The following is a 26,561-nucleotide window of genomic DNA, read 5'->3' as shown; positions in this document are numbered from 1 at the left end:
TTCTTAGAAAAATAAAGTTTTCTTTTCGAGAAACATTGCTAATCTTGCCCAAGATCTGTGTCTGGTGGAGCTAAACCCCATTTGAAGTGGCTCTGTGACTCGTTTTCCCAATAAAACTGCATACAATATTAAATGCTAAAGATCTGGTGTACCTGATGATGCAGTTATATTTATATTAAAATTCCATGTCAGTATGGCTGAATACTCATTTTTGAAAGTTTAAATGTAATCTCCACCCAAGTAGGCTTGACAGCTCTTCAGTGTTTAAATTTCAGAAAAGTAGAAGCAAGAGAAAAGGAGCTGCACTTACACTGGTATGTGAGTTGTCAACACTTTATTCGGTCATTATTAGTGATGGGCGAGTACTAAAATGCTCGGGTCGAGCAAATTGGAATACTTGGGTGCTCGACTCGAGCAACGAGCCCAATGTAAGTCTATGGGAAACGCAAACATTTTTCAGGCGGTTCACCTAGGCGGTCTGCAGAGGGCCTAAAAATTGCCCAAATCGATGGGAACAGTGCTCAAATGATATGGGAACAGCATGAGGAAGACCCCTAAAAGCATTTCTGACTCCTAGGTCACTTCTGTCAACAATGTTGTCAGAGTTATTATACCACTTTAATGGACTCACAATTAAACATACAAAAACAAAACCAAAATGGATCTTCCTGGGAAATATGTTAAGGAACATCCTTTCCAGGGTAATGACATGTATATAAAGCAAAATAAATAATCAAAAACAAAAATACTCCACCACACCTTGGGCTATGTTCACACTTAGTGTTTTTGATGCGTTTTTGCACTTGTGCATTGCTTTCAACGTGATAAATGCATTCACCAGGAAATGTCATTGTAGCATCAGCACTTCTGCCTCCAGCCGGGCAGAGATGCTGCTCCCCTCATCGCCGCAGTCCAGGTCCGGTGTCTTCCCACTTCCCTAATGCTGTGGCATGCTCTATGTGCAGCTTCCCAGGGTCTGTGCTTAGGGCACGAGCGTTCTCCCTCCCTCTTAAAGGGGCCGCGCGTGCCGTCCTATAGAGTCACCGGCCAATGGCCGGAGGACTTCCCCTATATTAGGCACCTCCTCTAATATGGAGGTGCCTGTGCAAGGTTGTTGTTCCATGTGCAAAACACTGGCTCCAGCCCTCAGGTCCCGCTGCCTGTTAATCCGTCTACAGTTGTACCCGCCAGCATGCTTACCTGGAGCACCTGTCTGTAACTTGCCGTGCCCGCCAGCCTGCTTACCTGGAGCACCTGTCTGTAACCTGCCGTGCCTGCCAGTCTGCCTACCTGGAGCACCTGCCTGTTACCAGTCGTCGTGTCCATCAGCCAGTCTACCCGAAGCACCTGCCAGTTACCTGCCATGCCCGCCTGCTCGCCTACCCGGAGCAACCGTCTGGCTATCTGCCGAACCAGCCTGCTTATCTACCCGGTCCACCCGTCAGCCTTCCTGCCGTGCTCATCCGCTGTATTGGTCAGTTCCTGCCATTTGACCCATGGGAGTCACCTGCTCTCACACAAGGTCGGTCCCAGAGTGGCACCTGGTCCACCTGCCCGGTTCCTCCCTGGTTCACGGAGTCGACTAAGCCGCCGTGTGAACCTGGTCAGGCCGTGTAGGCACTTAGTCACGCCCCTCTGGTCCCTTCTTGCACCAAACCACAGAGTTTCCACCACCCGGACCCGTAACAGTCATTTTAACATTTTACAACCTTATCTGGCCATGTGGTGTGTGAGATATCATCAGACACATTTTGTTTCATTTATGAAGGAGGGACTCTGAAAGTCACAAAACCTATTTTTATAGGGCCATCAGGTGGCCTTTACTATTCTTAAAGGGCCAGCAGTCGACCCTCACTATTCTTAGAGAGCCATCAGCCGGCTATGTTTTATTGTTCCCATTACTAAAGAGTGGGTCTTTTATACTGTTATTGCGTATACAGTAAGTGGCAGGGCTGCCCAAAATTTGGTTGCACCCCAATACCACTTTAAAAATTTGGACGCACCCCAATAGCCTTTTGAAGAGACTTAGAGGAGGGCCTCCTGAAAACAATGTTCCCATTATTAGGAAATGGGTATCCCATTGTGTTTGCCTATGCAGTAAATGCAAGGGTTGACAAAAATTTGGAGGCACGCCAATGCCTCTTGGAAGAGACGTGGAGGTCAGAGGGCCTCCTGAAAACAATGTTACCTTTATTAGGAAGTAGGTCTCCTATTGTGTTTGCCTATGCAGTGAATGCAAGGGTTGCCAAAAATTTGGAGGCACTCCAATGCCCCTTTGAAGAGATGTGGAGGTCAGAGGGCATCCTGAAAACAATGTTCCCATTATTAGGAAGTGAGTCTCCCATTGTGTTAGCATATGCAGTGAATGCAAGGGTTGCAAAAAATTTTGAGAACGCGAGGGTGATGGGAAAGGCAGTGTAAAATAAACTCCGCCATGCATGCAAGACTGCTAACAGGCAAGACTTCCATGTCCTCACCAAGAGGACGACTGATCATTCGCTCCTCCTCCTCCCTATCCTCTCTGTCCTCAGGCCATCAACGCTGAACAGACGGTATGACAGCTGTGCTGGTAGTACCATCTATAGCTCCTGTTCTTCCTCCTCCTCTTCCTCATTGTCACCCAATGAACATTTTGATGAGATGAGGCTGGGTTGTGTGTAATCACCCTGTATGGTTCCTTGCTCCGTCTCATCGTGCTCCGCCTGCAATGCATCCTCTTTGAACGTGAGCAGAGTGCGTTTCAGAAGACAGAGAAGCGGGATGGTGATGCTAATTATGGCATCATCGCCGCTCACCATCTTGGTGGAGTCCTCAAAGTTTTGGACGATGGTACATATGTCTGACACCCATGTTCACTCCTGAGGTCTTATTTGTGGAGTCTGAACTGAATACCGATGGCCTTGCTGATGCTGGTACTCAACAACTTCCCTCTTCTGCTCACAAATCCTTCCCAACATCTGCAGTGTAGAATTCCAACACGTGGGGACATCACTCACCAGTCTTTGAGCAGGAAGCTGCAAACGCTGCTGAAACACGGCAAGGGCGGCGGAAGCTGTAGGTGACTTTCTAAAATGGGCACACAGGCTACTTTGACAAGCATATCCGGCAGCTCCTGGTAGGATTTGAGAAACCGCTGAACCACGAGGTTAAGCACATGGGCCAGGCATGGTACGTGTGTGAGCTTGCCTCGCCTCAGAGCCGCCACCAGGTTCCGGCCATTGTCACACACGACCATGCCTGGCTGTAGGTTCTTTCAGAGCTGTCCACAACTCTTCAGCATTGTGCGGTTTATCACCTAAGCATATTAGCTTCAGCACAGCCTGTTGCCGCTTGGCCGAGGCAGTGCTGCAGTGCTTCCAGCTTGCAACTGATGTGGTCATTTCGGAGATGGAAGCTGAAGAGGAGGAGGAGGCTGAGGAGAAGGAGGTGCAAGAGCTGTAGACTGTGGGGGCAACCCTGATTGACCTAGGGTCTGCAATCCTTGGCGTCAGAAGGATGTGTTCCATCCCAAGGTCCGACTGGGTCCAGGTTTCCACTATGTTAACCCAGTGTGCCGTCAGCGAGATGTGCCATCCCTGCCCACAAGCACTTGTCCACATGTCCGTGGTTAGGTGGACTTTCCCTGTAACTGCGTCGTTGAGGGCACGGCTAATGTTTTGGAACATGTGCTTTTGTAATGTGGGGACGGCACACCGGGAGAAATAGTGGTGGCTGGGGATCGAGCACCGAGGAACGGCCGCTGCCATAAGGTTGCGGAATGCTTCTGTCTCCACGAGCCTTAAAGGGAACATATTGAGCGCAAGCAGTTGTGAAATTTGGGAATTTAGTAGTGTGGACTGTGGGGCGTTGGCTGTGTATTTGCGCTTGCGTTCCAAGGACTGGGGTATGAACAAGTGAATGCTGCGCTGGGACAAGGACGTGGACTTGCTTCCTGATGCTGCTATTTGAAAGTGTGAAACAACAGGTGCAGGGCAGGAGGCATCTTCGCATGCACCACTTATAGGGGATTGGCTTGCATACACAACAGTGGAAGAAGCAGTGGTGCCACCCGCAGACACTGTTCCTGGACCCTGGTGTTCGGCCCACAAAGTCGGGTGCTTTGCTGCCATGTGCCTGATCATGCTGGTGGTGGTCAGGCTGGTTGTTTTGCTACCCTTGCTGATGCTGGCCTGGCAGGTGGTGCAAATGGCCTTTTTGGGGTTATCGGTAGAGTCTTTAAAAAACAACCAGACTCGGGAAGACCTAGCAGTTGCACTGGCAAATTCCTTTGTGTTGGTGTTAGGGGGAGCGGTTGCCTGCCTTCTGTCTGCGGCCACCTTTCTCCCACCACTTTCCCGCCGTCGCCTTCATGTGACTGTGGCTGCTCAAATATTTGGGCATCGCTACATGCGATCTCCTCTTGCCCTGCTTCAAGTGGACTGGGCGAGAGGCCCGAATCTATAAATGGAAAAGTGAACAGCTCTTCGGAGTGTCCAAGTGTGGGATCAGTTGTCTCCAGCCACTCGGCACAGTGGGAGGAAGGAGGATCAGGGTGGGGAATATGCAGTCCAGACTCACTGCTACTGAGACTTGACCGTGTGGAAGACAGGGTGGTGGTGGTGGTGGCAAAGTGACTTGAAGCATTATCCGCTATCCAACCAACAACCTTTTGACACTGCTCTGGGTTCAATAGTGGTGTGCCGCAGTCCCCTAGGAATTGGGACAAGAAGGTCAGGCGAGAAGATGTGGGTGTTTGTTGTCGCACAATTTCAGCTTTACCACGGCCTCGGCTTCTGCATGCACCATCACCGTCACGTCCTGTTCGCCGTAGATTGCAACGCGCCTTGCCCATTTTAAATGGAGGACAATATCTTCCACGCTCACTACAAATGGCTGAATTTGAAGTGAAGTTATTTGTAATCCGTGAGATGGAGAAACCACAGTTTTAAATACCTGGCCTGTAGGTAACTATTTTGAACAGCAAACCGGTGTCAAAAGCTTTGCTGTCACACTGAAAAAAATTAGAATGAAGGCCAGAAATGGCAGAATTTTCAGAAAACGTATATGTGATCCGTGTGATGGACAAACCACAGTTTTAAATGCCTGGCCTGTACGTAAATATTTTGAACAGCAAACCGGTGTCAAAAACTTTGCTGGCACACTGAAAAAAAAATTAGAATGGAGGCCAAAGATGGCAGTATTTTCAGCGCAATTGTATGTGAATGTGCATTGCTTTCAACGTGATAAATGCATTCACCAGGAAATGTCATTGTAGCATCAGCACTTCTGCCTCCAGCCGGGCAGAGATGCTGCTCCCCTCATCGCCGCAGTCCAGGTCCGGTGTCTTCCCACTTCCCTAATGCTGTGGCATGCTCTATGTGCAGCTTCCCAGGGTCTGTGCTTAGGGCACGAGCGTTCTCCCTCCCTCTTAAAGGGGCCGCGCGTGCCGTCCTATAGAGTCACCGGCCAATGGCTGGAGGACTTCCCCTATATTAGGCACCTCCTCTAATATGGAGGTGCCTGTGCAAGGTTGTTGTTCCATGTGCAAAACACTGGCTCCAGCCCTCAGGTCCCGCTGCCTGTTAATCCGTCTACAGTTGTACCCGCCAGCATGCTTACCTGGAGCACCTGTCTGTAACTTGCCGTGCCCGCCAGCCTGCTTACCTGGAGCACCTGTCTGTAACCTGCCGTGCCTGCCAGTCTGCCTACCTGGAGCACCTGCCTGTTACCAGTCGTCGTGTCCATCAGCCAGTCTACCCGAAGCACCTGCCAGTTACCTGCCATGCCCGCCTGCTCGCCTACCCGGAGCAACCGTCTGGCTATCTGCCGAACCAGCCTGCTTATCTACCCGGTCCACCCGTCAGCCTTCCTGCCGTGCTCATCCGCTGTATTGGTCAGTTCCTGCCATTTGACCCGTGGGAGTCACCTGCTCTCACACAAGGTCGGTCCCAGAGTGGCACCTGGTCCACCTGCCCGGTTCCTCCCTGGTTCACGGAGTCGACTAAGCCGCCGTGTGAACCTGGTCAGGCCGTGTAGGCACTTAGTCACGCCCCTCTGGTCCCTTCTTGCACCAAACCACAGAGTTTCCACCACCCGGACCCGTAACAGTCATTTTAACATTTTACAACCTTATCTGGCCATGTGGTGTGTGAGATATCATCAGACACATTTTGTTTCATTTATGAAGGAGGGACTCTGAAAGTCACAAAACCTATTTTTATAGGGCCATCAGGTGGCCTTTACTATTCTTAAAGGGCCAGCAGTCGACCCTCACTATTCTTAGAGAGCCATCAGCCGGCTATGTTTTATTGTTCCCATTACTAAAGAGTGGGTCTTTTATACTGTTATTGCGTATACAGTAAGTGGCAGGGCTGCCCAAAATTTGGTTGCACCCCAATACCACTTTAAAAATTTGGACGCACCCCAATACCCTTTTGAAGAGACTTAGAGGAGGGCCTCCTGAAAACAATGTTCCCATTATTAGGAAATGGGTATCCCATTGTGTTTGCCTATGCAGTAAATGCAAGGGTTGACAAAAATTTGGAGGCACGCCAATGCCTCTTGGAAGAGACGTGGAGGTCAGAGGGCCTCCTGAAAACAATGTTACCTTTATTAGGAAGTAGGTCTCCTATTGTGTTTGCCTATGCAGTGAATGCAAGGGTTGCCAAAAATTTGGAGGCACTCCAATGCCCCTTTGAAGAGATGTGGAGGTCAGAGGGCATCCTGAAAACAATGTTCCCATTATTAGGAAGTGAGTCTCCCATTGTGTTAGCATATGCAGTGAATGCAAGGGTTGCAAAAAATTTTGAGAACGCGAGGGTGATGGGAAAGGCAGTGTAAAATAAACTCCGCCATGCATGCAAGACTGCTAACAGGCAAGACTTCCATGTCCTCACCAAGAGGACGACTGATCATTCGCTCCTCCTCCTCCCCCTCCTCTCTGTCCTCAGGCCATCAACGCTGAACAGACGGTATGACAGCTGTGCTGGTAGTACCATCTATAGCTCCTGTTCTTCCTCCTCCTCTTCCTCATTGTCACCCAATGAACATTTTGATGAGATGAGGCTGGGTTGTGTGTAATCACCCTGTATGGTTCCTTGCTCCGTCTCATCGTGCTCCGCCTGCAATGCATCCTCTTTGAACGTGAGCAGAGTGCGTTTCAGAAGACAGAGAAGCGGGATGGTGATGCTAATTATGGCATCATCGCCGCTCACCATCTTGGTGGAGTCCTCAAAGTTTTGGACGATGGTACATATGTCTGACACCCATGTTCACTCCTGAGGTCTTATTTGTGGAGTCTGAACTGAATACCGATGGCCTTGCTGATGCTGGTACTCAACAACTTCCCTCTTCTGCTCACAAATCCTTCCCAACATCTGCAGTGTAGAATTCCAACACGTGGGGACATCACTCACCAGTCTTTGAGCAGGAAGCTGCAAACGCTGCTGAAACACGGCAAGGGCGGCGGAAGCTGTAGGTGACTTTCTAAAATGGGCACACAGGCTACTTTGACAAGCATATCCGGCAGCTCCTGGTAGGATTTGAGAAACCGCTGAACCACGAGGTTAAGCACATGGGCCAGGCATGGTACGTGTGTGAGCTTGCCTCGCCTCAGAGCCGCCACCAGGTTCCGGCCATTGTCACACACGACCATGCCTGGCTGTAGGTTCTTTCAGAGCTGTCCACAACTCTTCAGCATTGTGCGGTTTATCACCTAAGCATATTAGCTTCAGCACAGCCTGTTGCCGCTTGGCCGAGGCAGTGCTGCAGTGCTTCCAGCTTGCAACTGATGTGGTCATTTCGGAGATGGAAGCTGAAGAGGAGGAGGAGGCTGAGGAGAAGGAGGTGCAAGAGCTGTAGACTGTGGGGGCAACCCTGATTGACCTAGGGTCTGCAATCCTTGGCGTCAGAAGGATGTGTTCCATCCCAAGGTCCGACTGGGTCCAGGTTTCCACTATGTTAACCCAGTGTGCCGTCAGCGAGATGTGCCATCCCTGCCCACAAGCACTTGTCCACATGTCCGTGGTTAGGTGGACTTTCCCTGTAACTGCGTCGTTGAGGGCACGGCTAATGTTTTGGAACATGTGCTTTTGTAATGTGGGGACGGCACACCGGGAGAAATAGTGGTGGCTGGGGATCGAGCACCGAGGAACGGCCGCTGCCATAAGGTTGCGGAATGCTTCTGTCTCCACGAGCCTTAAAGGGAACATATTGAGCGCAAGCAGTTGTGAAATTTGGGAATTTAGTAGTGTGGACTGTGGGGCGTTGGCTGTGTATTTGCGCTTGCGTTCCAAGGACTGGGGTATGAACAAGTGAATGCTGCGCTGGGACAAGGACGTGGACTTGCTTCCTGATGCTGCTATTTGAAAGTGTGAAACAACAGGTGCAGGGCAGGAGGCATCTTCGCATGCACCACTTATAGGGGATTGGCTTGCATACACAACAGTGGAAGAAGCAGTGGTGCCACCCGCAGACACTGTTCCTGGACCCTGGTGTTCGGCCCACAAAGTCGGGTGCTTTGCTGCCATGTGCCTGATCATGTTGGTGTTGGTCAGGCTGGTTGTTTTGCTACCCTTGCTGATGCTGGCCTGGCAGGTGGTGCAAATGGCCTTTTTGGGGTTATCGGTAGAGTCTTTAAAAAACAACCAGACTCGGGAAGACCTAGCAGTTGCACTGGCAAATTCCTTTGTGTTGGTGTTAGGGGGAACGGTTGCCTGCCTTCTGTCTGCGGCCACCTTTCTCCCACCACTTTCCCGCCGTCGCCTTCATGTGACTGTGGCTGCTCAAATATTTGGGCATCGCTACATGCGATCTCCTCTTGCCCTGCTTCAAGTGGACTGGGCGAGAGGCCCGAATCTATAAATGGAAAAGTGAACAGCTCTTCGGAGTGTCCAAGTGTGGGATCAGTTGTCTCCAGCCACTCGGCACAGTGGGAGGAAGGAGGATCAGGGTGGGGAATATGCAGTCCAGACTCACTGCTACTGAGACTTGACCGTGTGGAAGACAGGGTGGTGGTGGTGGTGGCAAAGTGACTTGAAGCATTATCCGCTATCCAACCAACAACCTTTTGACACTGCTCTGGGTTCAATAGTGGTGTGCCGCAGTCCCCTAGGAATTGGGACAAGAAGGTCAGGCGAGAAGATGTGGGTGTTTGTTGTCGCACAATTTCAGCTTTACCACGGCCTCGGCTTCTGCATGCACCATCACCGTCACGTCCTGTTAGCCGTAGATTGCAACGCGCCTTGCCCATTTTAAATGGAGGACAATATCTTCCACGCTCACTACAAATGGCTGAATTTGAAGTGAAGTTATTTGTAATCCGTGAGATGGAGAAACCACAGTTTTAAATACCTGGCCTGTAGGTAACTATTTTGAACAGCAAACCGGTGTCAAAAGCTTTGCTGTCACACTGAAAAAAATTAGAATGAAGGCCAGAAATGGCAGAATTTTCAGAAAACGTATATGTGATCCGTGTGATGGACAAACCACAGTTTTAAATGCCTGGCCTGTACGTAAATATTTTGAACAGCAAACCGGTGTCAAAAACTTTGCTGGCACACTGAAAAAAAAATTAGAATGGAGGCCAAAGATGGCAGTATTTTCAGCGCAATTGTATGTGAATGTGATCCGTGTGACAGACAAACCACAGTTTTAAATAGCTCGATTTTTAGCGCTGTAATATGGAAAGGACCTGGCTGTATTCTGCAGTACCAACAAGCAAATGGCGCAGAAAAACAGTGTTCTCTGGATTGCTTTTTAAGCAAATAATGAGTATTAAGATCCAAAAAAAATTATTCCTGGCCCCTGAGATCTGGGCCTTTCTCTAGAAATATCTAACAGCAGCAGAAGGCAGAACTGGAATGGAGCTTCTTGTGCTATATGCACTGCAGTCTGCTATATACACTGCTTGCCTATATACACTGCCTGCCTGATATCTCTGCATATGGATTAGTCCTCAGAAGGACTGTTTGTTGAGATAGATATGTGTAATATACTTGTTTTCTCCCTACACTACCTAAGGCACAACCAAATCTCTCCCTAGCTCAGCAGCGCCTCTCCCTACACTGCCAGATTGCAGAGTAGACTGACGAGCACAGCGGCACCAGGTCTGGTATAGACCTGATGACGCTGGGCGGCCAGCCAATCACTTTAATGCCACAACCAACATGGCTGCGGCATTACAGTGAGTGACAGGCAATCCCTGCATGTTGATTGGCACTCTAAAGGGCACCAAACATGCAGGGAGGGGACCCGAGCATCCACCCGAGCATCTCTCAAGTACTTGGTGAGCTCCGAGCATCTCAAGCACTGAGATGCTCAAGCAAGTACCTAGTACTTGCGAGTATGCTCGCTCATCACTAGTCAATATATGAGGAGCATAGATACATTAATTGAATGAGAGACAGCTGTTTTGCATAAACTGTGCTTCTTCCAGTGCTCAGTCATTCATTGTGTCTTTGCTCCTCATGTAACTACCAAATAAAGTGCTGACAATTCACATGCCAGTGATCAATGCAGCTATTTTTTTCATGCTTCTATTTTTTGCATTTTACATGGTCTCCCTTCTTGGGTTGAGCACCACCTGATCTAGTCACCTGCTCTACCTTTTTGCCCCATCGTGTTTTCTAATTTAGCACTGTGAAGGTGTAGAAGCAGTGCCAATGTTTCTACCTCTTTTTCACAAACTCCTCAGTGTTGCTCCTCCCTGCTGCAAAAGAATTTCTGCCCAGTAAGCCTGATCGGCAGTTCCTCAGTGTCCCTCATCCCTGCTTCTGAAATCTCACTCTGATCAGTACAAGCTGCAACTGTGATTCAGGCTGGGTGGGTGGAGACAGAAAACATATGCACTCATGCACAGAAATAATTGCAGTTTCGCTCACAATGCCCACATATTCAGTTCTCAAAGCTTCTGTCCCCACCACATAGAAACTGAAACAAGAAATTACCAAGGAGGTGGTGTTATAAGCAGTGTCAGGGACAGCAGCACCCTGCCGATGATGGTTTATTTCAGCGTGGTGATAGAAACATTGCGGAGACTCTGCTGTCACTCCCACTCCTATCACCACCCACTGAAAATATATCCTTTCAGTGAATGAGGTGGCAGTGTCAGATGCAGTGAGGACTAAAGATTCAGGCGGCGTGAGAGAAGCTGTGGTCATTTCTGCATCACCGCTGCTGAAACCGGAAGTCATCAGGGGATGGCGGTGACAAAAGCTATTGTGAGTGACTACAGAGTCATCCCCTGACAATGCTTTGTTTCAAGGCTGCAAAGGAAGCAGTGGTAGTGACAGCAGACTTAGCCCCCGATGATGATCCTTTTGAGGATATCCAATGCATGCTGGGAGATTCCAATGAACTGTAAATGGAAGTAGGACACATTTTTTTCAGATTAGGTTAGACTATTAACATTCAGACAAATAGTGTAAAATTCACTTCTTTTTTGACAACTGCCTTAAGTTAAAGAGATTTACCCTCATAAAGTGTTAATGTTATTATAAATACAGTATATATTTATGCATTTGATGAAAAATGAAAGTTTAATCTTGGTGCTTCTGTCCCTGGACTAGGCCAGGAGATGTTATCCCTTATCACTGCACTTTGTTAGCATCATGCCCCCTGCAAAATGATTGATAAACCAGTGAAAACCAGAGAATAGGAAGGAGGAGCAGAGGGATGACTTGTTCTCCACCTCTTTGTTGTTTCTCCACACACTGTTTTGTCAATCAGGCTGCGGGGCACATGATGCCAACAAAGTCCAGACATGAGTGAATGCATTGCCAGTCTAGGGACAGAAGAGCTGAAACTAAACTTCAATTTTTCAGCAAAAATATAAACACATATTTTTAATAAAGACATCATTACAAATGTTTAGGAATCTAATGCAGCACTGCTAACATTTTATGTGGGTAAATCGTGCTGACTGGTTCCCTTTAATGGGGCTGAGCTTCAATTCAAGACCTAGACCATGGATAAGAAAGGAGCTATGACAATGCAAGTGCATGCACAGAACCATCAAAGCCAGTGATCCCTGCCTAGCGTAAGAGGCCTGGGGATTTCAGTGCTCATGGTGATGATCAGAAAATGCGATGAGCACCGGACGAGTGAAGAGTGGAGGGGTCGCAGAGGTGAGCAGTAAGATGACTATAAGGAGATATTTTATTTTTTAACCTTTTGATGGTTCTTTATGTTTCCAAAAAATGGGGGGACAGTGACCTCAATTTTCCTGAAACAGTGAGAAAGTGAATTACTGAAAATCCGAATTTTTATGATTGTGAAACTTTTGTAAAATTCAAGTAGAATTCTACTCTAATATTTTCACTCACCCCTAACAATAATATATAGGAAAATCTTTGCAATTCATAAATTTACTTTTTTCATACATGAAAATCACTGACGCACTGATTAAACATTTATTAAAATGTAATGAATAATGGTCCGCATTATTACATACGAGAAGACTCACAGACATCTGAATGAGGCTTTAATCTGTGCCCACATTTAAAGGAAAATATTGCTGCAAGCAGGGGAATAACTAGAGTCCAATGGGCTCCAGGGAAGAATTTGCATGTTGGTCAGATGTAAGGGCCATTCAAGCATTCTAGATCCTATAAAGACAAACGTGTTTACCCCCAGGGTAGTGTTGTCCTCATCTTAGCCTCATCCTGTAATAATGTCTCCATCCTGGCTCCTATCCTGAGATAATGTCCTCATCCTAGGCCCCTTTATGTAATAGCATCCCCCATCCTTGGCCCCTTACTGTAATAATGTCTTCTGTCCTGGACACTTCCTGTAATAACTTCTTCATCCTCGGCCCTTTATTTAAGAATGTCACCATCCTCATCCAGATCCTACAAACGTTTACCCCATCCTGGGTCCCTTCCTGATATAATGTTCCCACGTCCTGGGCCCTTCCAGTAATAATGTCTTCCAATTTTCAACACATTTAAAAAATTAATAAATAATTTTTTTACCTTCCCACTCTTCCATGATGTGCGGCGACCACTTGCATAGTCTGTGCAGAGGCCGGCAGCTGATTTTGGCGTGCCTGCCATGTGTGTGCCCGTCAGCTGCCACTGTTTGACAGGAGGAGTATATGGCAGTGCAGGGAGCTGGTGGATCTCTGCTCTGCAATACATTTTAGCTGAATGGCAATTAAGGATGACATCAAGTTGAGATAGGAGCAGGCGTTGACCGGCCCCCTCCAGCACAAGTGTGGTGGCGGTCGCACACGTCATAACTGTAATCGTTACGCCCCTGGTTGCAAGCCTTATTTTTGGCATTTATGAATTTAAAAACATTGAGTTACAAATTGTAGAGAAAATAATACTAAAACAAACAAAGATACACAATAGACTTCTTTATCTTGTCTTTGGGAAAGCTCTATGACATTGTGTAGTGATTACTATCTAAGCCTGCCTTATTTACATTACTATAGTATACACAAGCCAAGGCAGCCATCATTGTCATTACGGTGTATGCAAAGCAAAAGCTGCTCAATAGTCCTATGAATATTTACAATATTAAAAACAAAGTTAAATGCTAATGTCTGAAGAACAAAAATATCCTAAGAGAAACCAACTAGAACATCTGTGTTTAAAGTAAACCACAGAGGCTGCCAAACAGGAGATAAGAATATCATTCATTTTGTACCGAATAATGGCAAAATGATCATTTATATTACAAGAGACGGGGAATATAATAACTGACGACAGAAACAGGCCTAAGGGGGGATTTGTGGTATATATATATACATTTTTTTATTTACTTAAAGGTTAGTGATTATGGGTAGGGTATATTAAAGAAGAATTGGCACTCCAGATTTGTATTTGAGCACCCGTATAGAGAGTGCCGCACAGCCTTCAAATTTCGAATGGATAGGGGATAGCTATCAATTGTGAGGAAAGTTATGCAGCTTTGTTTTTTTTAGGTTATTTTTTGCTATTTTTCAGAATTTTTCAAGATCCCTGCTTGCACTTGACCATTCTTGTTTACATGAATAGTCTTAATACCCATTCTTACAAAGAGGAATTCATACAAATGCAGGACTCTTTATAAGATGGAGCTCTGATTTATCTAAAGAGGTTTATTTTTTGAAAAATATTTTTTATTTTAATGAATGTGTTGGAAATACGATTGTGAGAAAATTAATAAATATAATAATATAAGTATTACTGGCGCTCCTACTGCATTAGTGCAGCCTTCAGCATGGACTACATAAAACTCCTGTTGCATGAGACCAGACCAGTCCATCAGCATCATCTAATAAAATACTTGTCATATATGAAAAATGATTTTCAATTGGAGGAGGCTGACGGACAGGCCAATCACATTTTGATCCACCATTAACCTATTTGTGGGCAAGCAAGCTGTGCAGTCTGAGGAAAGCTACGATAACAGCTGTAGGAGTAGAACTTGTGTGTGCGTTTCATTCAGAGGTTTTTTATTCCATTTTGGAAATTGACACTTAAAGGAATCCAGACAGATATCTTAACCCCTTTACAGCCTGTGGAGGATTAGTATGCACCAGGCTGTCATCCCCTGTTCAGCGTGGGCTCCGGCGCTGAGTCCACACTGAACCGGGCACATGGCAGCTGATTATTACAGCTGATATGTGCCCGCAACAGCCGCGGGTGGAATCGTGATTCACCCACGGCTGTTAACATGTTAAATGCCGCTGTCAATCTCTGACAGCGGCATTTAACATCGCCGCACCAGTAGCGTGTCACGTACCCCACCCATCGGTGACCCCATCACGTGATCGCGGGTCACCAATGGCTGGGCATGACAACCCTGGGTCTGCAGCAGAGGCGATCAGACAAGTGCTGCTTCTAGTCTCCTATGGAGACTATAGAAGCATGCAAAAAGTGAAAAAAAATGTTTTTAAAAATATGAAAAAAATATAAAAGTGCAAATCACCCCCCTTTCGCCCCATTCAAAATAAAATAATAAAAAAAAGCCACATTCACATATTTGGTATTTCCACATTCATAATCGCCCAGTCTATCAATAGAAAAAAAGAATTAATCCGATCAGTAAACGGCATAACGAGAAAAAAATTCTAAACGCCAGAATTATGTTTTTTGGTCGCCACAACATTGCAATAAAATGCAATAACTGGCGATCAAAACATCGGATCTACCCTAAGATTGTATCAATAAAAACTTCAGCTCGGCAAGCAAAAAATAAGCCCTCACCCGGTCCCAGATCCCGGAAAATGGAGACGCTATGGGTCTTGGAAAATGGCGCCTTTTTTTTGCTGTTTTTAGCAAACTTTTGGAATTTTTTTTCACCACTTAAATAAAAAAGAACCTATACATGTTTGATATCTACAAACTCGTAATGACCTGGAAAATAACAATGGCAGGTCAGTTTTAGCATTCAGTGAACGTGGTAAAAAAACACAAAAAAACATCTGTGGTATTGCATTTTTTTTGCAGTTTCACCACACTAGGAATTTTTTCTCGTTTTCCCGTACACGATATGGTAAAACCAGTAATGTCGTTCAAAACTACAAGTCGTCCCCCAAAAAATAAGCCCTCACACTGCCATATTGACCAAAAAATAAAAACGCTATGGCTCTGATAACAAGGGGAGCAAAAAGCGAAAATGCAAAAACAGAAAATCCCAGAGTTGCAAAGGGGTTAAAGGGATGGCCCCATGAAAAAGAATTGGACCCCATACAGATGTCTTAAAGGAATTGTCCCATGAAAAAGAGTGCTGTTTAATCAGGAAATAAAGTAAAAATTTAGCATTTTCACAATGGGATGTGTTTAAAAAATATATTTTGCTGTGCAGAGATCAACTTATAATGGTGTTGCTGGTGTGTCCTATGTAACCGCCAGTTTCTGACCATGTTAAAGAGGTTTAACTGGATGGCGTCTGCTCATTCTTTTAGGTCTCATTCAGACATCAGTTTTTTGCACGTACTAGAAAAACAGACCAAGTTTATTGTTAGATTTTCATCAGAGTTTCATCAGAGTTTGGTCAGTTTCATCAGTTTTTTTCGCTGAGGCTACATTCACACATTCAGTATTTTGTCAGTATTAGGGCAGTCTTTTACCTCAGTATTTGTAAGCCAAAGTCAGAAGTGGGTGAAAAATGCAGAAGTGGTCACATGTTTCTATTATACTTTTCCTCTGATTGTTCCATTCCTGATTTTGGCTTACAAATACTGATGTAAAATACTAATCAAATACTGAACGTGTAAATGTGGCCTAATGAGAAAAGAAAAGTTTCTCTACCTTCTCCTATCAGTCAGATGGCATCAAAGTACTGTCTGATTTTTTTCACTGACCCATACACTTTTAATGGCGAGTTTGATCCGACACTATAAATACCAGACTTGTCTCGACGATTTTGCATGGACATGTGAACAGCCCCATAGACTGGTAGAAGTGCTATCTGTGAAACACGCATATATATATTACATGTACGTGAAAAACTGAAGTGTGAATGAAGCTTAAATCCTACAGAGAAAGGTGTGTGGGCAGGGAGAAAATATTCTCCACTGATGCCTCTAGCAGGAGCTATCCTCTATTGATGCCTCTAGCAGGAGCTATCCTCTATTGATGCCTCTAGCAGGAGCTATCCTCTATTGATGCCTCGGGCAGGGGATAGTCCATGTTTGTGATCTAACATCTGTTCCTTTTATCTAAGTAGCGATGGTATGTGTCATACAAGAGTACCTTAAGCTCATTACAATAAATCACATTTATGCAGTACAATGAACACAGCAGCCCAATATATGCTGGTTCATTTTCAGTCTATATGTCCAGCCACTGAGCTTGTTGTAGAGCACTGGTGTGAATTATTGTAATGAGTTCAAAGGTAATGTGCTTTATTACATACCCTCGCTACTTAGGGAAAGGGAGCAGGCAGGAAGGAGTTATACCATAAGTATGCCAGCGACATTAGTAGATGATATTCACTTATCCATCCATCCTTCCTCCATCTGTGGGATCAATATAAACAGCATGCACTGAGCAGCAACTAAAGCATCTCTACATAATCGGGCACAGGCAGTTACTCAGGAGCCCTATTACATGTTTATCTCTGCACAATAACATTTTTTTTAAACCATATGTAAAAATGCTTGTTTTTTTCATTAACTATTGATTAAACAGCACTTTTTTGTGGCTCAACAACTTTAACTGTCAATAGGGAACCACTACTTTTTTATTTGCATCAGTTATAAAATGGATCCATTATCGGGCCTTGAAAGGGGACAGGCAAATGGAACTATCAAATAAATGTGTGAACTTAGTTTTAGATCATTTTTATTAAAACAAGAATGGTTGAATGAAAGATAAAATATATAGTTTTTTACATTGTTAGTACTTTTCACATACTTTTTTACAGATTAATTTGTTCTCTGTCAACCTAATTAGACGACCCATAATTTTCTTGTGTGTGTCAACAAAGCATCATGAAAGCTTGTTTTTGTGGGATAAGTTCTGATTTTCATTGGCATCATTTTGGGACACTTAAAGCTTGTTGATTAACTTCTATTCCTTTTGGGGGCTTAGGAAGCTATTTTTGGCATTGGTTTTCAAGGGTATTTATAGAGTGCTCCTTGTGTGGGAGAAGTAATATTAATTTAATTGTGTTGGTCATAATGGTTCCAATGAGAACAAATAGGATATTGTTTCACAGTGGTTTATCTTTCATGCTATTTTTAAATTTTTTTCTATTAATCTTAACCACTTCGCGCCAGAGCCTGTTTTTGCCTTCGTGACCGGGCCAATTTTTTCAATTCTGACCACTGTCAGTTTATGAAGTAATTACTCTGGAACGCTTCAACGTATTCCCCTGATTCTGAGAATGTTTTTTCGTGACATATTGCACTTCATGATATTGGTAAAATTTCTTCGATATAACTTGTGTTTATTTGTGAAAAAATCGGAAATTTGGTGAAAATTTTGAAAATTTTGCAATTTTCAAAATTTGAATTTTAATGCCCTTAAATCAGAGATATATGTCACACAAAATAGTTAATAAATAACATTTCCCACATGTCTACAGTCATGGCCAAAAGTTTTGAGAATGACACCAAAATTATATTTTCACATGATCTGCTGGCCTCTGGTTTTTATTAGTGTTTGTCTGATGTTTATATCACATACAGAAATACAATTGCAATCATATTATGAGTACCAATAGGTTATATTGACAGTTAGAATGAGTTAATGCAGCAAGTCAATATTTGCAGTGTTGCCCCTTCTTCTTCAAGACCTCTGTAATTCTCCCTGGCATGCTCTCAATCAACTTTTGGACCAAATCCTGACTGATAGCAGTCCATTCTTGCATAATCAATGCTTGCATTTTGCCAGAATTTGTTGGTTTTTGTTTGTCCACCCGTCTCTTGATGATTGACCACAAGTTCTCAATGGGATTAAGATCTGGGGAGTTTCCAGGCCATGGACCCAAAATCTCTATGTTTTGTTCCATGAGCCATTTAGTTATCACCTTTGCTTTATGGCAAGGTGCTCCATCATGCTGGAAAAGGCATTGTTGGGCGCCAAACTGCTCTTGGACGGTTGGGAGAAGTTGCTCTTGGAGGACATTCTGGTACCATTCTTTATTCATGGCTGTGTTTTTAGGCAAGACTGTGAGTGAGCCGATTCCCTTAGCTGAGAAGCAACCCCACACATGAATGGTTTCAGGATGCTTTACAGTTGGCATGAGACAAGACTGGTGGTAGCGCTCACCTCTTCTTCTCCGAATAAGCAGTTTTCCAGATGTCCCAAACAATCGAAAAGGGGATTCATCAGAGAAAATGACTTTGCCCCAGTCCTCAGCAGTCCACTCCCTCTACCTTTTGCAGAATATCAGTCGGTCCCTGATGTTTTTTTCTGGAGAGAAGTGGCTTCTTTGCTGCCCTCCTTGAAACCAGCCCTTGCTCAAAGAGTCTCCGCCTCACAGTGCGTGCAGAAGCACTCACACCAGCCTGCTGCCATTCCTGAGCAAGCTCGGCACTGCTGGTAGTCCGATCCTGCAGCTGAAACAGTTTTAAGATACGGTCCTGGCGCTTGCTAGTCTTTCTTGGGCGCCCTGGAGCCTTTTTGACAACAATGGAAGCTCTCTCCTTGAAGTTCTTGATGATGCGATAGATTGTTGACTGAGGTGCAATCTTTGTAGCTGCAATACTCTTCCCTGTTAGGCCATTTTTGTGCAGTGCAATGATGGCTGCACGTGTTTCTTTAGAGATAACCATGGTTAACTGAAGAGAAACAATGATACCAAGAACCAGCCTCCTTTTAAAGTGTCCAGTGATGTCATTCTTACTTAATCATGACTGATTGATCGCCAGCCCTGTCCTCATCAACACCCACACCTGTGTTAATGGATCAATCACTAAAACGATGTTAGCTGCTCCTTTTAAGGCAGGACTGCAATGATGTTGAAATGTGTTTTGGGGGTTAAAGTTAATTTTCTGGGCAAATATTGACTTTGCAAGTACAGTAATTGCTGTTAAGCTGATCACTCTTTGACATTCAGGAGTATATGCAAATTGCCATTACAAAAAATGAAGCAGTAAACTTTGGAAAAATTACTATTTGTCTCATTCTCAATACTTTTGGCCATGACTGTACTTTACATCAGCACAATTTTGGAACCAAAATTTTTTTTTGTTAGGGAGTTATAAGAGTTAAAAGTTGACCAGCGATTTCTCATTTTTCCAACAAAATTTACAAAAACATTTTTTTAGGGACCATATCATATTTGAAGTCACTTTGAGGGGTCTTTATGACAGAAAATACCCAAAAGTGACACAATTCTAAAAACTGCACCCCTCAAGGTGCTCAAAACCACATTCAAGAACTTTATTAACCCTTCAGGTGCTTCACAGGAATTTTTGGAATGTGGAAGAAAAAAATTAACATTTAACTTTTTTCACAAAAATGTTACTTTAGACCCAATTTTTTTTATTTTCACAGGGGTAACATGAAAAAATGGACCCCAAATATTTTTGTGCAATTTCTCTTGAGCGTGCTGATACCCCATATCTGAGGGAAAACCACTGTTTGGGCGCACGGCAGGGTTCGGAAGGGAAGGAGCGCCATTAGACTTTTTGAATGTAAAATTTGTCTGAATAATTAGCAGACGCTATGTTGCGTTTGGAGAGCTCCTGATGTGCCTAAACAGTGGAAACCCCCCACAAGTGACACCATTTTGGAAACTAGACCCCTTAGGGAACTTATCTAGATGTGTGGTGAGCACCTTGAACCCCAAGGTGCTTCACAGAAGTTTATAATATTGAGCTGTAAAAATAAAATTTTCACATTTTTCCCACAAAACCGTTTTTCATCCCTTAATTTTGCATTATCATAAGGGTAATAGGATAAATTGCACCATGAAATTTGTTGTGCAATTTCTCCTGAACACGCCGATACCCCATATGTGGAGGCATATTACTGTTTGGGCACATGGCAGGGTTTGAAAGGGAAGGAGCGCCATTTGACTTTTTGAATGTAAAATTTGTTTGAGTAATTAGCGGACGCCATGTCACATTTGGGGAGCCCCTAATGTGCCTAAACAGTGGAAACCCCCCACAAGTGCCACCATTTTAGAAACTAGACCCCTTAGGGAACTTATCTAGATGTGTGGTGAGCACCTTGCACCCCCAGCTGCTTCACAGAAGTTTATAATATTGAGCCGTAAAAATAAAATTTTCACATTTTTCCCTCAAAAAATGTTTTTCATTCCATAATTTTGTATTATCATAAGGGTAACAGGATAAATTGCACCATGAAATTTGTTGTACAATTTCTCCTGAACACGCCGATACCCCATATGTGGAAGCAAATTACTGTTTGGGCACATGGCAGGGTTTGAAAGGGAAGGAGCGCCATTTGACTTTTTGAATGTAAAATTTGTTTGAATAATTAGCGGACACCATGTCACATTTGGGGAGCCCCTAATGTGCCTAAACAGTGGTAACCCCCCACAAGTGCCACCATTTTGGAAACTATACCCCTTAGGGAACGTATCTAGATGTGTGGTGAGCACCTTGCACCTCCAGCTGCTTCACAGAAGTTTATAATATTGAGCCGTAAAAATAACATTTTCACATTTTTCCCATAAAAAATGTTTTTCATTCCCTAATTTTGCATTATCATAAGGGTAACAGGATAAATTGCACCATGAAATTTGTTGTACAATTTCTCCTGAGTACGCCGATACCCCATATGTGGGGGAAAACCACTGCTTTGGTGTACGGCAGGGTTCGGAAGAGAAAGAAGCGCTATGTTGGCTGGGATAGGCAGCAGACACCATGTCACATTTGAAGAGTCGCTGACATGCCAAAACAGCAGGAACCCCCACAAATGACCCCATTTTGTAAACTACACCTCTCAAGGAATTCATCTAGGGAAGTAGTGAGCATTTTTTAATTTTTAAATTTATACCATTGGGCAGTGAAAAAAGCATAATTATATTTTTACCACAAAAAAATGTTTTACCCTCAGATTTTACATTTTCACACAGGGCAATGGGTAAAAATGGTGCCGAAATGTGTCACACAATTTCTTCTAAAAGTGTCAATACCCCATATGTGGCTGTTTCGTACCACTTAGCCATACGGTGAGATTTGAGGGGGAAGGAGTGTTATTTGACAATTGGAGAACAAATTATTGTAGAATAGGCATTTGGATTTGGGACCAGAAAATTTTCTGAATTTCTTTTGGGGGGCAAGGACCATTTTGCTTTTCCAGAGCCTTTCTGCTACCAGTAACTTGGAAGTCCCTTATATTTTTAACAGATGATGGACCTGAGTGGGGACTAGCTTTTTTTGAGGACTGAGTTGAAGCTTTTATTGGGAACATTTTACGTAACATTTATCCGGCGCTCTAGGCTGAGCACTTACATCGGGGTTTCCATCTAAATTTCCAAGTGATGTAATTCAGATGAAACCCCTGCAGGATCCATTCACTATAATGAGGCAGCAGAGTTACTCTGGACTCCGTCTGGCCTCTGTTTAGTGGTGTCCTTTTTTTCAGAAGTGCACAAAACTGTGGCCAACCGCACTTTTATGCACACCTAAAACAAATGACACCGTGGGATCCCAGGCTAGACGGCGTCCACAGTGGCCTATATCTGCCTCATTACAGGGAATCTTCCATCATGGGTTCTGGCTGAATAACGTATTTCAGAGATTTACACGGAAACTCTGGTGTAAGTGCTCAGCGCAGAGCACAGGATAAATGTGAGCAGAGCCTTACTGGGATCTTTGAGAGACATAATAAACAAATCAGTAGCAGGTGAATAATATTTGTTTTATTTATTTTTTATGCCGTTCCTAGTGTGATATAACTGATTAGATTACTTTATTCTTCGGGTCGGTGCGATTACAGAGATACCAGATTTATATCGGGTTTTTATGACTGACAGCTGTCACACACTAAAATACGCTTTTTTTGCAAAATCTAGTTTTTGCATCACCATATTTTGAGAGTTATAATTTTTCCATATTTCGGCCCATAGAGTTATGTGATGGCTTGTTTTTTGCGGGACGAGTTGACATTTTTAATGGAACCATTTTTGGGTACGTGACATTTTTTGATCGCTTTCTATTCCGTTTTTTGGGAGGTAAAGTTAACAAAAACAAACACTTCAGTAATTGTTTTTTGAGGTTTTTTTTATGCCGATCTGCGTGTGGTAAAAGTGATCAGGCAGCGTTATTCTTCTGGTCAGTACGTTTACAGCGATACTACACTTACTGTATTTTTTTATGTTTTGGCGCTTTTACACAATAAAACAATTTTACAGAAAAAAAAATATTTTTTTTGCATTGCTTTATTCTGAGCGCTATAACTTTTTTATTTTTTGGCTGATGGAGCTGTATGGCGGCTTTTTTTTGCGGAACAAGATTTTCAGTGGTACCATTTTTATTTCTATTCTGCTTTTTGATCGCATTTTTTTCCACTTTTTGTTTGGCGATATGATGAAAAAGCATATTTTTTTGCTCCGTTTTTTATTTATTTTTATTACAGTGTGCACAGAAGGAGTTAATTAGTGTGACAGTTTTATAGCTCGGGTTGTTTCGGACGCGGCGATACCAAATATGTGTACTTTTTTTGGTTTTGTAATAATATACGGATTTATTGGTTTAATATTTTATTTATTTATTTTTATTTATTTTGTGATTTTTTTTTAATAGTTTAAAAACTTTTTTTTTACTTTTTTTTACATTTTTACTTAGTCCCTGTATGGGACATTAATTTTTATTTTTCTGATCACTGATCTCATGTAATGTAATAGACATATATTACATTACATGAGATCTTCACTGACTGTTTCAGTCAGTCTCCTGTCTGGCATCAGCTACATACAGGCTGAAGCCAGACAGGAAGGACACCATATATGGCAGAGCTGGAGGCGGTCATGTGACCTCCAGCTTCATAGCAACCCCAGGTCCTCAAACGAAATGGAGGTCTTCGGAGGTAAGTAAGACGACCCCCTCTCTTCCTGCTGTCTCCTATATGCCGCGATCACTATAGATTGCAGCATATAGAAGACAGCAAAGGGTTAACATCACTGGGACCTGATCTAATCAGGTCCCGATGATGTACCCTGTCAGAGCTAACGCTCTGCACCGGAATCGCAGTGCTTGCAGGACCCTGGGGGTCCTGAGCACTGCGAGACCACCCACCGTTTTTAAACGTCGGCGCTGCACAGAGCCCAGGCAGCGCGGACGTTTATCTACAGTGGGCGGTCGGGAACCGGTTAACTAAACTTAATCGAGTTATGGTGGCATTAATGGACTACCAACGAAAGGCCATCTCCTCTGTAAAACCACTCAGGTTCCACAATAATTATTGGTCTGGCATCTAAGGGGTTAAATAAGCTCCGGTCCCAGGTATTAGTGTAGAACCCGGAAGAGCTGACCAATCGCTAAATGATCTGCTTACTTCAACTTGCAAAAAAGGCACGAATGGGAAAGGGTTAAAAAGTATTTATAGATACTGTTATTTTGTTGCTATCAATAATAGTAGATTTTGAATAGTAGAATTAGAATAGTAGATAGTGATTCAATGCTAGACTTTAAATTGTTACAGAAACTGAAGTATTTTTCCCTGAAAATTATTGCAATTACACAAATTTTGTTATACACATTTATTTCCTTTGTGTATATTGGAACAACACAAAGAAACATGAGAAAAAAATGCAAATTGGACATAATTTCACACAAAACGGGCCAGACAAAATTATTGGCACGTTTCAAAAATTGTGGGTAAGTAACTTTGTTTCAATCCTACCTGAAACCAGATAAAAAGGGGAGAAGTTGAGTCAATCTTTTCACTGTGTGTGCACTAAGCATGGAGAATAGAAAGAGGACAAGAGAACTGTCTAAGGCTTTGAGAACCAAAATTGTTGAAAAACATCTATAATCTCAAGGTTACAAGTCCATCGCCAGAGATCTTGAAGTTTCTTTGTCCACGGTGCATAACATAATCAAGAAGTTGAGTCACAATAGCAAGTCACTACCTAGCGTCACCTTTACATAAATGTGGGAGGGATTAAAAATTAAATGATACAGCTAGCAAGCGGAGTGGTCACTGATTGACTTCAACGGCCATGGGACTACTTCAGTGGATATTAATGCCAGTCGACTGGCGAGAACACAGTGCTAAGTATGGAAGAGTGGCAATGATCCATGATGTAGAGACTCTAGGTCCACTCAAAGTAGGTTGCTAATTATTGGACAACCTTTTTAAATTTAAAATGCACTGATATGTTCTCCTCAAGCTTGCATTGTTTTAATCTTACCCTGAAAACATGCTGGTCAGTTCTTGTCCATTACATTTTTAGTAGCTTTCCAAACTGCTATAAAAATCATGCTTAAAAATGGTCTTCGCTGCTGGAAAAGAAATCTCTTCCTGCGATATTCCTTGAAGGCTCTTTATTAACCACTTGGCATTTCAACGCCGAACCAGCATCTTTCTCAGGTGTAGAAAAACAACAGATAACCCGTTCTGGATACAACAGGACATTTAAAAGCTAAAATGGGCACTAAGGAGCTTAGATAACACACCCTGAGGGGTTAGAGTTCCAATTCAAAAAGTGAGTGAGGGAAGGAGGACTGGTAGAGAGGGTAATGGAATAATAAGAGGTGAAAATAGTGAAGGGTAATAAAGAATGAAAAAGCATTTGAAAACAATCAAACAAAAATTTAAGAAAAGATAGTTGTGTGTTAAAGGTATCAGCAAGTGGAAAATTCTCAAGGTGATGCTCAACATAGGTGGTGAGATCAAACTGATGTTCAACTTGTAAGATCTTACAAGAAAGGCATAGGATCAAAAACAGAAGACTGTAAAAGAAAACATTTTGTGTGATTAAAAATGTAGATAAATAGTTCTAAAGTATGAGGGACTGAAAATTATTTTAGATATTAAACAGAATCTGTCACCAGGATTTAGCACTATAAAGTAGAGGCATGTCCTTGATGACACCATTATGCTGATTAAATTGCTACCCGCGATGAAGGAATCTGATCAATGGTTGTTGCTTAACTCCGTCACGACCTTTGACATACCCATATGTCATGGTCGGGTAGGGGCTTCCGACCTTTGACATATGGGTACGTCATGGCGATCATGCGAGGCACAGTAGCTGTTTAACCCTCTAAAGGCCGCAATCAATATTGATCACAGCATTTGAGAGGCTAGGAAAGGGAGGAGGCTCCCTCTCCCTTCCTTTCTGCGCCCCCATGACGTCATCTGCTTAATTATTGTCATGGCAACCCAAAGTCAGGAGCATGCTCTAAGAAGCTTCAGTCAGTGTAATACTGTTGTATAATGGATTGCAGTGATCAGGCTAATAAAAGTTAAAGTCCCATAGAAGGACTAAACAAGAAATAAAAATTTAAAATAAAATAAAAAATTGTAAAAATATTTTTTAAAATATCACAAAGTAAATAAAAATATGAAAATAATATTAGATCAATAATGATTGTGTATTCATGTTAAAACAAAAATAAACAAAAAAAGTACACATATTTGGTATCGCTATGTCCGCTAACTCCGGAAAGTCCGATCTATAACATAGTCCAACTAGTTAAATACTTCAGAGTGCACTGTAGAAAATAAAAAAAAAGTGGCAAATAAGTATGCTTTTTCAACATACTGCCAAACAAAAAGTGGACTAAAATGCAAACAAAAAGCTGAATGTAAATGAAAATGGTATCACTAAAAATATCATCATTTCCAGCAAAAAATGAGTTGCCAAACAGGTTAATCAGAGGAGAAATAAAAAAGCTGTAGTTCTCAGTATGTAGCGATGTAAAAACAATTCTTTTTTATATAACATATAACTGAATTGCTGATTTTTCATGACTCTGTTTCCTATAAATCGGAATTGAAAGCGAGTAAAAAAGTGTTATCTGCTCAAAAATGGTACTAATAAAAATGTCAACTCGTCTTGCAAAAAACAAGCCTTTACATGACTCTGTTGGCAGAAACAAATTGTACAGTCCATTTCTCTTGCTACCCTTGTGGAAATAAAAAATTTGGGGTTAAATCCATATTTTTTGCAGGGAAAAAAGTATTTTTTTCATTTTCACGGCTCAATGTTAAAAAATTCTG

General features: G+C 43.2%; 1 protein-coding gene across 1 annotated transcript in view; it reads right to left on the bottom strand.

The window, feature by feature from the left end:
* The window catches only part of PCDH15 (protocadherin related 15), a 2,836,044-nt gene that overhangs the window by 947,171 nt on the left and 1,862,312 nt on the right, over positions 1–26,561 (bottom strand). The window lies entirely within an intron of this gene.

Source organism: Phyllobates terribilis, unplaced genomic scaffold (genome assembly GCF_046119375.1).
Source record: "Phyllobates terribilis strain yellow unplaced genomic scaffold, ASM4611937v1 Scaffold_5__5_contigs__length_657084704, whole genome shotgun sequence".
Lineage (NCBI taxonomy): Eukaryota > Metazoa > Chordata > Amphibia > Anura > Dendrobatidae > Phyllobates > Phyllobates terribilis.
Note: the sequence above shows the minus strand (reverse complement) of the source record. Positions and strands in the feature narration are given on the sequence as shown.